Source organism: Pinus tabuliformis, chromosome 1_1 (genome assembly GCF_031772625.1).
Source record: "Pinus tabuliformis cultivar Carrire ecotype Pingquan chromosome 1_1, CPIR1, whole genome shotgun sequence".
NCBI lineage: Eukaryota > Viridiplantae > Streptophyta > Pinopsida > Pinales > Pinaceae > Pinus > Pinus tabuliformis.
Genome location: NC_142297.1, coordinates 638,477,961 through 638,486,624, shown reverse-complemented (window position 1 = coordinate 638,486,624; position 8,664 = coordinate 638,477,961).

Below are 8,664 nucleotides of genomic sequence, written 5' to 3'. Positions count from 1 at the left end.
TTTGATAAACTTCATATAGTGCCAAAAGAGAAACCGATTCATGTTTCTTCTCTATTCAAGAGATCTATAAATATGCAACATCCTGTTAAGCCTGTTGATAGATTTCATTCTCTCTTCACTAAAGAAATGGTCGAAGAAAAATATAATCCAATGACTATCTCCTTGTTGTTTAAAGAAGTAGAGCATCCTAAAAGCTCAGAACCACATTTGTTCCCTATCTATGAGCCTCTCCAAATTCAATATACCAGGTATCCAACACCTGATCTCAATGGAAAAGGGAAACTTCTAGAAACACATAACTTACATCCTGAATCACATAGAGAATGGAATATTGACAATTTGAGTGTTGCTTAGATTTGACAAATGATAGATATTATGTTTACAGAGTATAAGCTCATGTGCCTAAGGGGAAAAAAATAAATATGAGCTTGTAAATCTATTGTTCAGTCCTTTACTGGAACTTTGTTGAGATAGTGGGAAACAGATTCATCACCAACAATAGTGGAAAAAATAGAAAATGAGATGTTGAAAGATGAAGTAGGAGATATCATTCATAATTTTGATGGAGCTCCACAAATAAATATGATTGGGTCACTAACTTAATTTATTTTAGAACATTGGTGTGGAGGAGAACTTGAACTTGCCAATACGCATGAGATAATTCTTATGAATATAAAATGTAATAAAATGTCTCATTATGAAGATTTTCATAGAGACTGGATTCAAAGAATATATGAGGTTAAAGATAGAAAAAATATCTTGTGGAAACAAATATACTTAGCAACATTTCCTTCAAAATTTTTATATTATCTATGACAACAAGATGATTTTCAGTTACCTTTTGAATCCTTTACTTGGGGAGAAACATACAACATCATAACAAAAGTTCTGGTAAATTTATGCACTAGTATGAAAGTTAATAAATCTCTGCAGAAGATGTCAAGATTACCAGACAACAAATCCATCTGTAACAAGTATGGTCTTTCTATAGATGACCCCATAGTAAAAAGAAGAAAAGATAAAAAGAAGGACAAGAAAGAAAAAAGACAAGAATATAGAAAATATCCACAGACAAAAAGAAAAGGGAAAAAGATTAGTCGAATAACTTGATTTGTTGGCTTTATGGCCAACCTGGACATACCTCCAATCGTTGTTTATCAGAAGAATCTAAGAGAAACATAGGAAAGAAATCCTTTGAAGCTGCAAAGAAGAAAAGGATAGTAAAAACAAAAGGCATGATGTCAATTCTATGTTATAAATGTGCTTCTAAGCATCACAAATCTAAAAATTGTCCAAACATCTCATTTAAAGAACAGATACAACAACGAAAACTCTGTTCAACATATGAATCCTCTAAAAGTTCTTCAGAATGCTCTGATGAAGAATTAAACCTACACATGAATGAATGTGATTACACTGATTCAGAGAACTTCCAGTGTGAACCAAGCACTGAATACGAAATCTCATCTGATGAAGACCGTGTTTTTGAGCCAAAGGAGAAAGTTCTCATGGCACAAACCATGGATGACTCAGAAACAAAGCTACTTGCCCAGATCAGAACATTAGGAGAAGGAGAGATGAAGGAAAAGTTACTAGAAAATTTTCTAAGCACAATGCACAAAAATTAGGGGAGCAGTAGCAAGACTACCTCTAAAACCAAACCAACGGCATTATTCATTGATGCATCATTTGAAAGAAATACAAGATATTTCCAAAGAAGCCAACAATAATCTAAGACCAAAGCCCTCACATTAAGAGAAGTCAGCCAAGAGATTCATCATCTCAAAAAGGAGATTGTCTCTCTAAAAGCACAGGTCTCTGAGTTAGAAAAAGGGAAGAAAAATGAGGATGCATATGATGAATACTACACTAACCCAAATATTGAAACATTTGAAGGAAAAAAGGATGCTACTATAGGTTTCACTGACATGAGAATAATGGCTATCCAATATCAACAACATCATGTTATGCTAGATATCTATATAAATGGTAAAATGTTTTCCCTAAGAACACTTATTGACTTTGGGGCAGATGTCAATATTCTGAACTCAAAAATAGTACCTACAAAGTACTGGGTAAAATCCTTTAGACAAGTGATTGGGTTAGGAAACAAAGATCTACTGTATGAAGTCCCTCAGGCCTCTATTTTCTTTAAATAGCATTACATCAAATTAAAATTTGTTGTTGCAGACATTCCTATTGACTGTATTTTGGGGAATATATTTTTAGCAGCTGTAGAACCACACGGATCAGCCAGATTGAAAAATGGAAAGGTTGGTTATTTTATATCTGTACCAAGCTTAGATGGAAAATTACAAACACTCAAGTTACCCTTTGTCTCTACTCCCAGAGTGTCTACTATGGTACAAGCACTGCAACATATCGAAAAAGCAAAAAATAAAATTGAAGAGCTCAAGGAGCTAAAGACCACCATAAAGATAGGAGACTATCTTCAGGCTCCTAGAATTAAACAAAGGATCTAAAGTCTGAGATCACAGATATAAAAAGAATGTTGTGTTGAAGAACTAAATGCGTTTTGGCATAGAATACAACACTATGTATAATTGCCCTACAGATCTCTGTCAAAAAGAGATAGAAACCCTCTTGGAAAGATGATTGATTAGAGAATCCAACAGTCCTTGGAAATGTTATGGTTTTTATGTTAATAAACATTCAAAACAGTTAAGAGGTATCCCAAGACCAGTCATAAACTATAAACCTCTAAAATTGTACTCTCAGATGATATTTACCCTATTCATCACAAAGGAAATCTTCTAACAAGAATAGTAGGGGCTAAAGTATTTTCTAAATTTGATACGAAATCAGGATTTTGGCAAGTGAGAATCAATGAAGATGATAAATTTAAGACAAATTTTAGTCTCCCAATAGGACACTGTGAATGGAACATCATGCCTTTCAAACTAAAGCTCGCCCCCTCCAAATTCCAGAAGGTTATGGATAATATTTTCAAGCCATATTTTGATTGGTTATTATTTTACATTGATGATATACTTATATTTTCTAAAAATGTCCATGATCACTTTAAACATTTCCAGAAATTTGTACAACTTGTCAAAACCAATGGACTGATTCTTAGCAAGAAAAAGATTGAATTATTTCATACAAGTATCAAGTTTCTTGGCCATACAATTAAATATGAGTAGATCACTGTAGAAAAACATGCTCTGGAATTTGCTGATAAATTTCTAGATATTATCACTAACAAAACTCAATTACAAAGATTATTGGGATGTTTAAACTATGGAAGCAGCGTTTACAAATATTGTGCCAAAGATACATCATTACTCAACAGAAGACTGCAAAAACATCTAGAACCTTGGTCTCAGGCCCACACTGAAGTTGTCAGAAGAATTAGAATGAAGGTAAAAACTCTTCCTATTCTTCATATCGCTGATGAAGATTCTTTCAAAATTGTTGAAATAGATGCCAACAATGAAGGGTGGGAGGAATTCTGAATCAAAAAAGAAAGGAGAAGAACAAATAGTTTGGTTTGTCTCAGGGACTTGGAGCTAACCTGAGAAAAACTATTCTACTATAGAAAAAGAGGTCAAAGAAGCATGGAACTGCATTGATAAATTTGATATGCACCTGATACACAAAATGTTTATCTTAAGAACAGATGCCTCTGCACTAAATAAAGTCCTTAGTAAAGCTATAAAGAAAGTGGGAGATGCTGAGTTCACAAGGTGGCAAGGTCTATTTGCAAATTTCAACTTTGAAGTCGAACACAGGAGAGGTGAAAATAATTGTTTGCATGACTTTCTAAACAGGGAATATTTAAATCAAAAAGACACTGCCATGGTGATACTAACAGAATGGGACCCTTCTCAACATACAGAGACTCTGAGAAGTATTTCTGAAACACAGAATTGGGAAGAATACTATTCCAAATGCAAACCAACATGGCAGCTAAGAAACACAAAAGTTCTCGATGCAAATTTGCAACCTCGTTCAAATATTCAGCACTTAGTACCTGAAAGGAAAGTCTACCCTAAAGGTAGCAAATGGATACACGACATGGTGTATCAGAGGAGTATGATGGATGCACATTTGGCTGAAGAATCCCTAAGCCAAAATTTTAGAGATATCACTATGATCTAGACAGAAGGAAGCAACCAGAGGAGAATCTTCAACAAATATCTTGCCATAAATTGGACCATATGGCCATGATGGTACGACATGCCAGAAATGTGGCCACAGGGTAATCCAAGCATTATCTTCCCAAATACCATTTACAACTTTTCAGAGTACAAAAAGTTATGGTGGGAGATTATGAATGTAGATGGAAAAAATGAAACTCACTACACAAGAGTAAAATTCGAGGCCATAAGGACCACACAAAGACAATGGCAATGTGAATGGCTTGAACTGTGGTGGAACAATTTCGGCGTCAAAAAGACTACTTTGGATCCTCTTTTCTTCCAACATAACTTTCAATATGAATGTGTCACTTGTGTATTTTTAGCTGAATGTTGGCATTCTCCATGTAAAACTGTTGGAGATGTCAATAATTATCAAGACAGTCAAATTCTTGGTTACTTTATGAAAAGACACCTTGAATGGTTAGCCATGACTAAGATTAAACACCAAATCGTCTTAAGAAAGTCTATGATTGTAAGAAGAATTTATATAAAGGCTTGGGATTCTTGTAGATATTCTCAGATAAGATTTCCAGGGGCCACACCCTTGGAGGACTGATGGTTCTCGTTGGCTTGTCCTTAAAGCTTCCACAGTGTAGTAATGATGTCTAGTCACAAGAATGAATGTGACCATTTTTCTCGTGGGCTTTTCTGTTTAAAAGCATCCACTATGTAAAAGCTATTTACAGTACAATGTTTTTCGTTGGATTTGTTCAAGTCTTCCATAGTGTAACCTAGTACGAAGATTCTTCAGTCATGAGACTCGAATCACTTCTCCGACTTTTGGTGAGATTTGAGCCACATCTTTTTTACTGACAAAATATAGTACTGAATCTATCTGCCTAACTATCGGATGTTTTTTCCCTCATTTTCCTATACAAGGAAGGAGTAAGGCTCATTCTGGGGCATTTGGAGTGTGAGTGTGATTTTGGTTATGTTTTTGAGTTTTTGAGTCTGAGGAAGAAGTTCCTGCTTCCATCTCTTTAGAGTCAGATCTGAGAAGCCTACACATTAGAGTTAGAGCTCTGGTGAGAACCTAAAGTGGCAAGATTCTTAGGTTTTTGAAGTCTATGTGTTTTCATAAGAATTCAAGTTCTAAGACAGCGTCTGTGAAAGGCCAGGAAGCCTTCATATAGCTTCTTGCTTGACAAGTTGCAACATCTGATAAATGCCTAAACAATCTATCTCTGGAAAATAGCTTCAGAATTTCTCTCTGAATTTGTAAAGAAACTTCTGCATAAATATATGAGTATCCATTTTCTGAGCATGATACATTCCCCTTGAGTATATTTTTCATTTCTGCATGTGTTAAAATTCTCTGTTGAGGTAGTGTCTGTGAGACAAGAGGTTCGCTTGAGATTCGCCGAGGTCTGAGGAACACCAGTCTGTTAAAAGTAGGAGGCTGTGTGAAGGACACTAGAGTGTGAAAGTCCAAAGGTTCATGTACAGGTTCGTATAAAAGTTCATGTATTGATCACCGAGAAGAGACTCTGTGATATGACATATATTCCTTTCAAGGTTTCATTTATTATAAATCCAAGTAAAATTTTCATTAAAATTAGAGACCAGGAATTCAAATTTAAAATAAGTTTTCAAATTTAAATTCTGCAATTAAATAAAAGATTAATATTTGAAACTGAGATAAACGTGTTTCAAATATATGTTAAAATAAAGTCAAAATTACCATGGAAAAGTTTATAAATAAAAGAAAATCAAGATTACTCTAGTAAATTTTATAATTGAAAGCACGAGAGAATCTTAAATTAGACTCTTGAATTTTCGGAAAAAAAAAAATGATACAAATTCTATATTTTTTGGTTTTGCATTATTGTTTCATACAAATTAAATATGTCATTTATTTTATTGGTATGTTTTATTTTTATGATAGGTAAAAATAATATGGTGAAATAAAGTCAAAATTACCATAAAAAAGTTTATAAATAAAAGAAAATCAAGATTACTCTAGTAAATTTTATAATTGAAAGCTGGAGAGAATTTTAAATTATAGACTTGAATTTTCGAAACAAAAGAAGTATGATACAAATTCTTTACTCTTTTGGTTTTGTATTATTGTTTTGTACAAATTAAGATAAAAATCAGACTTGAATTAAAAGGAGTTGCAGCTCATAGGTCAGCACTGCACCTGGAGACTGCACTCAAACAAAGAAGAGACTCTCTCTCCATTCACTCTACATCACATCAAATGAATATTACAATATTAAATACATCACTAGAAATCAGGTAGCTGTAAACAAACTCCTAAACTCTAGGAACAAATCCTAAACTAAGGAGATACGTTACAACTATGTAACCATTTATCCATTAATACAAAATAATATTGATTATTTTTAACTCCCCCCTTAATGGAGAAGGGGTTATCCTGAACTCCTAACATCCCTCTAAATAACTAAAACTTTACACGCCCCAGAGGCTTAGTAAAAATATCAGCTAAGTTATCACAAGTTTTAAATACTCCACACATATTTCTTTTGACTGTATCTTTTCTCGAACAATATGAAACTGAGTGTCAATATGCTTGCTATTTTTATGAAAAACTGGATTGTATGCAAGCTTGATTGTACTCTGGTTGTCAGTTTTGATACTAGTTGATTCTCTCTATCCTTCTCCTGCATCGATGAGAAGTCTTCTCAACCAGATAGCTTCACATGTGGCTGCACACAATGCTTGGTACTCAGCTTCACATGAAGATAGAGCTACAATACTTTGCTTTTTACTGCTCCACGCTATAACCCCAGATCCAATACTAAATGCGTAACCTGTGATAGATCTTCAATCATCCAGGTTACCTGCCCAATCGGAATCTGAATAACTTGCTAGAATAACATCAGAAATGTCAGTGTACAAAATGCCATAATTACAAGTACCACTAAGATACCTCAACACACATTTTGCTGCAATCTCGTGACTTTCGAGTGGTTTTGACATGAACTGGCTCGACACACTAACAGAATATGTCAGATCTGGTCTAGTTGTCATCAGATATATCAAACTGCTGACTAGCTGTCTGTACTTAATGGCATCCACCTGTTTAGTGCCATGGTCACTGCTCCACTTTAAATTCTCCTGTAATGGTGTTGCTGCTGATTTGCACTGCTCCATTCTGAATCTTTCCAGCAAACTTCTGGCATACTTCCCTTGAGTGAGAAAAGTTTGTCCAGAATCTTTCCATACCTCCAATCCCAAGCAATAATGAAGATCTCCGAGATCTTTCATCTCAAACACCTGTGACATTTGCTGCTTGATTTCTTTGATCAGATTGTTAGCATTTCCTGTTATGATCATATCATCCACATACAAAGAAATCAAAATAGTTTACCTCTGTTTATTTAACTTGGTATAAAGGTTTGGATCGTTCAAGCTCCTATGAAAGCCATGCTGTATAAAAAAATGAGTCAATTTTCTCATACCACGACCTGGGTGCTTGTTTTAAACCATAAAGTGCCTTATTCAATTTACACACTAAATGCTCTCGCCCCTTTTTCACAAAACCTTGAGGCTGTACTAAATAAATTTCTTCCTTTAAGTCACCATTCAAAAATGCAGACTTAACATCTAGTTGGTGTAGCTACCATTTATTTTTTGTTGCTAAAGAAATTAGCATTCTAATTATGTTTAATTTGGCTACAAGAGCAAAGGTGTCATCGAAATCTATTCCTTCTTGCTGTGAGTAACCCTTTGCTACCAGTCTAGCTTTAAATTTCTCTATACTCCCATCTGCATTTATTTTTGGTTTATATAGCCACTTACATCCTATGGGGGTTTTTCCTTCAGGCAACTCAACTAAATCCCAAGTATGGTTTCTATATATTGATTCAATTTCCTCATGCATTGCAGCCCTCCATTTATCAGATTTACTTTCTTCCTCATAATTTGCAGGTTCTACAATGTTTAAAATTTTAGACATTAAAGCATAGTCTCTCAATTTATCAAGTAGTCGAGTCTTCCTACCTGATCTCCTTGGTAGGGGACTTACCTCAACTCCGTCTGTTTTAGCACTTTCCAAGCTTCCATCATCAATGATCACATTATCTGTTACTTCTTCTTCTTGTTTCTGCTCCTCCTCTTCATCTTCCTCACTGTTTACTTCTATTGGCAATGGAATGTGGCTGTCACTGTTAGAATCCTCCTTTCCTTCTTCAACCTATTCATGAAAAATAACATCTCTGCTTGCAAAAACCTTGTGAGTCACAGGATTATATAAGTTATATGCCTTATACTCAGTGCCATATCCAACAAATATACATTTCAGGGCTTTGGGGTCTAACTTTTTCCTATCTGCCTTAGGTATATGAGCATAAGCTTTTGACCCAAATATTCTTAAATGACTAACTGCTGGCTTGAGTCCAAACAATGCTTCAAAAGGGGTTTTGAAGCCTAGACATTTGGTAGGACTCATATTCTTTAAATATACAGCAGTGTTAATAGCTTCTGCCCAAAGACCATTTGATAGACCCTTACCTTGAAGCATACTCCTCGCGCATTC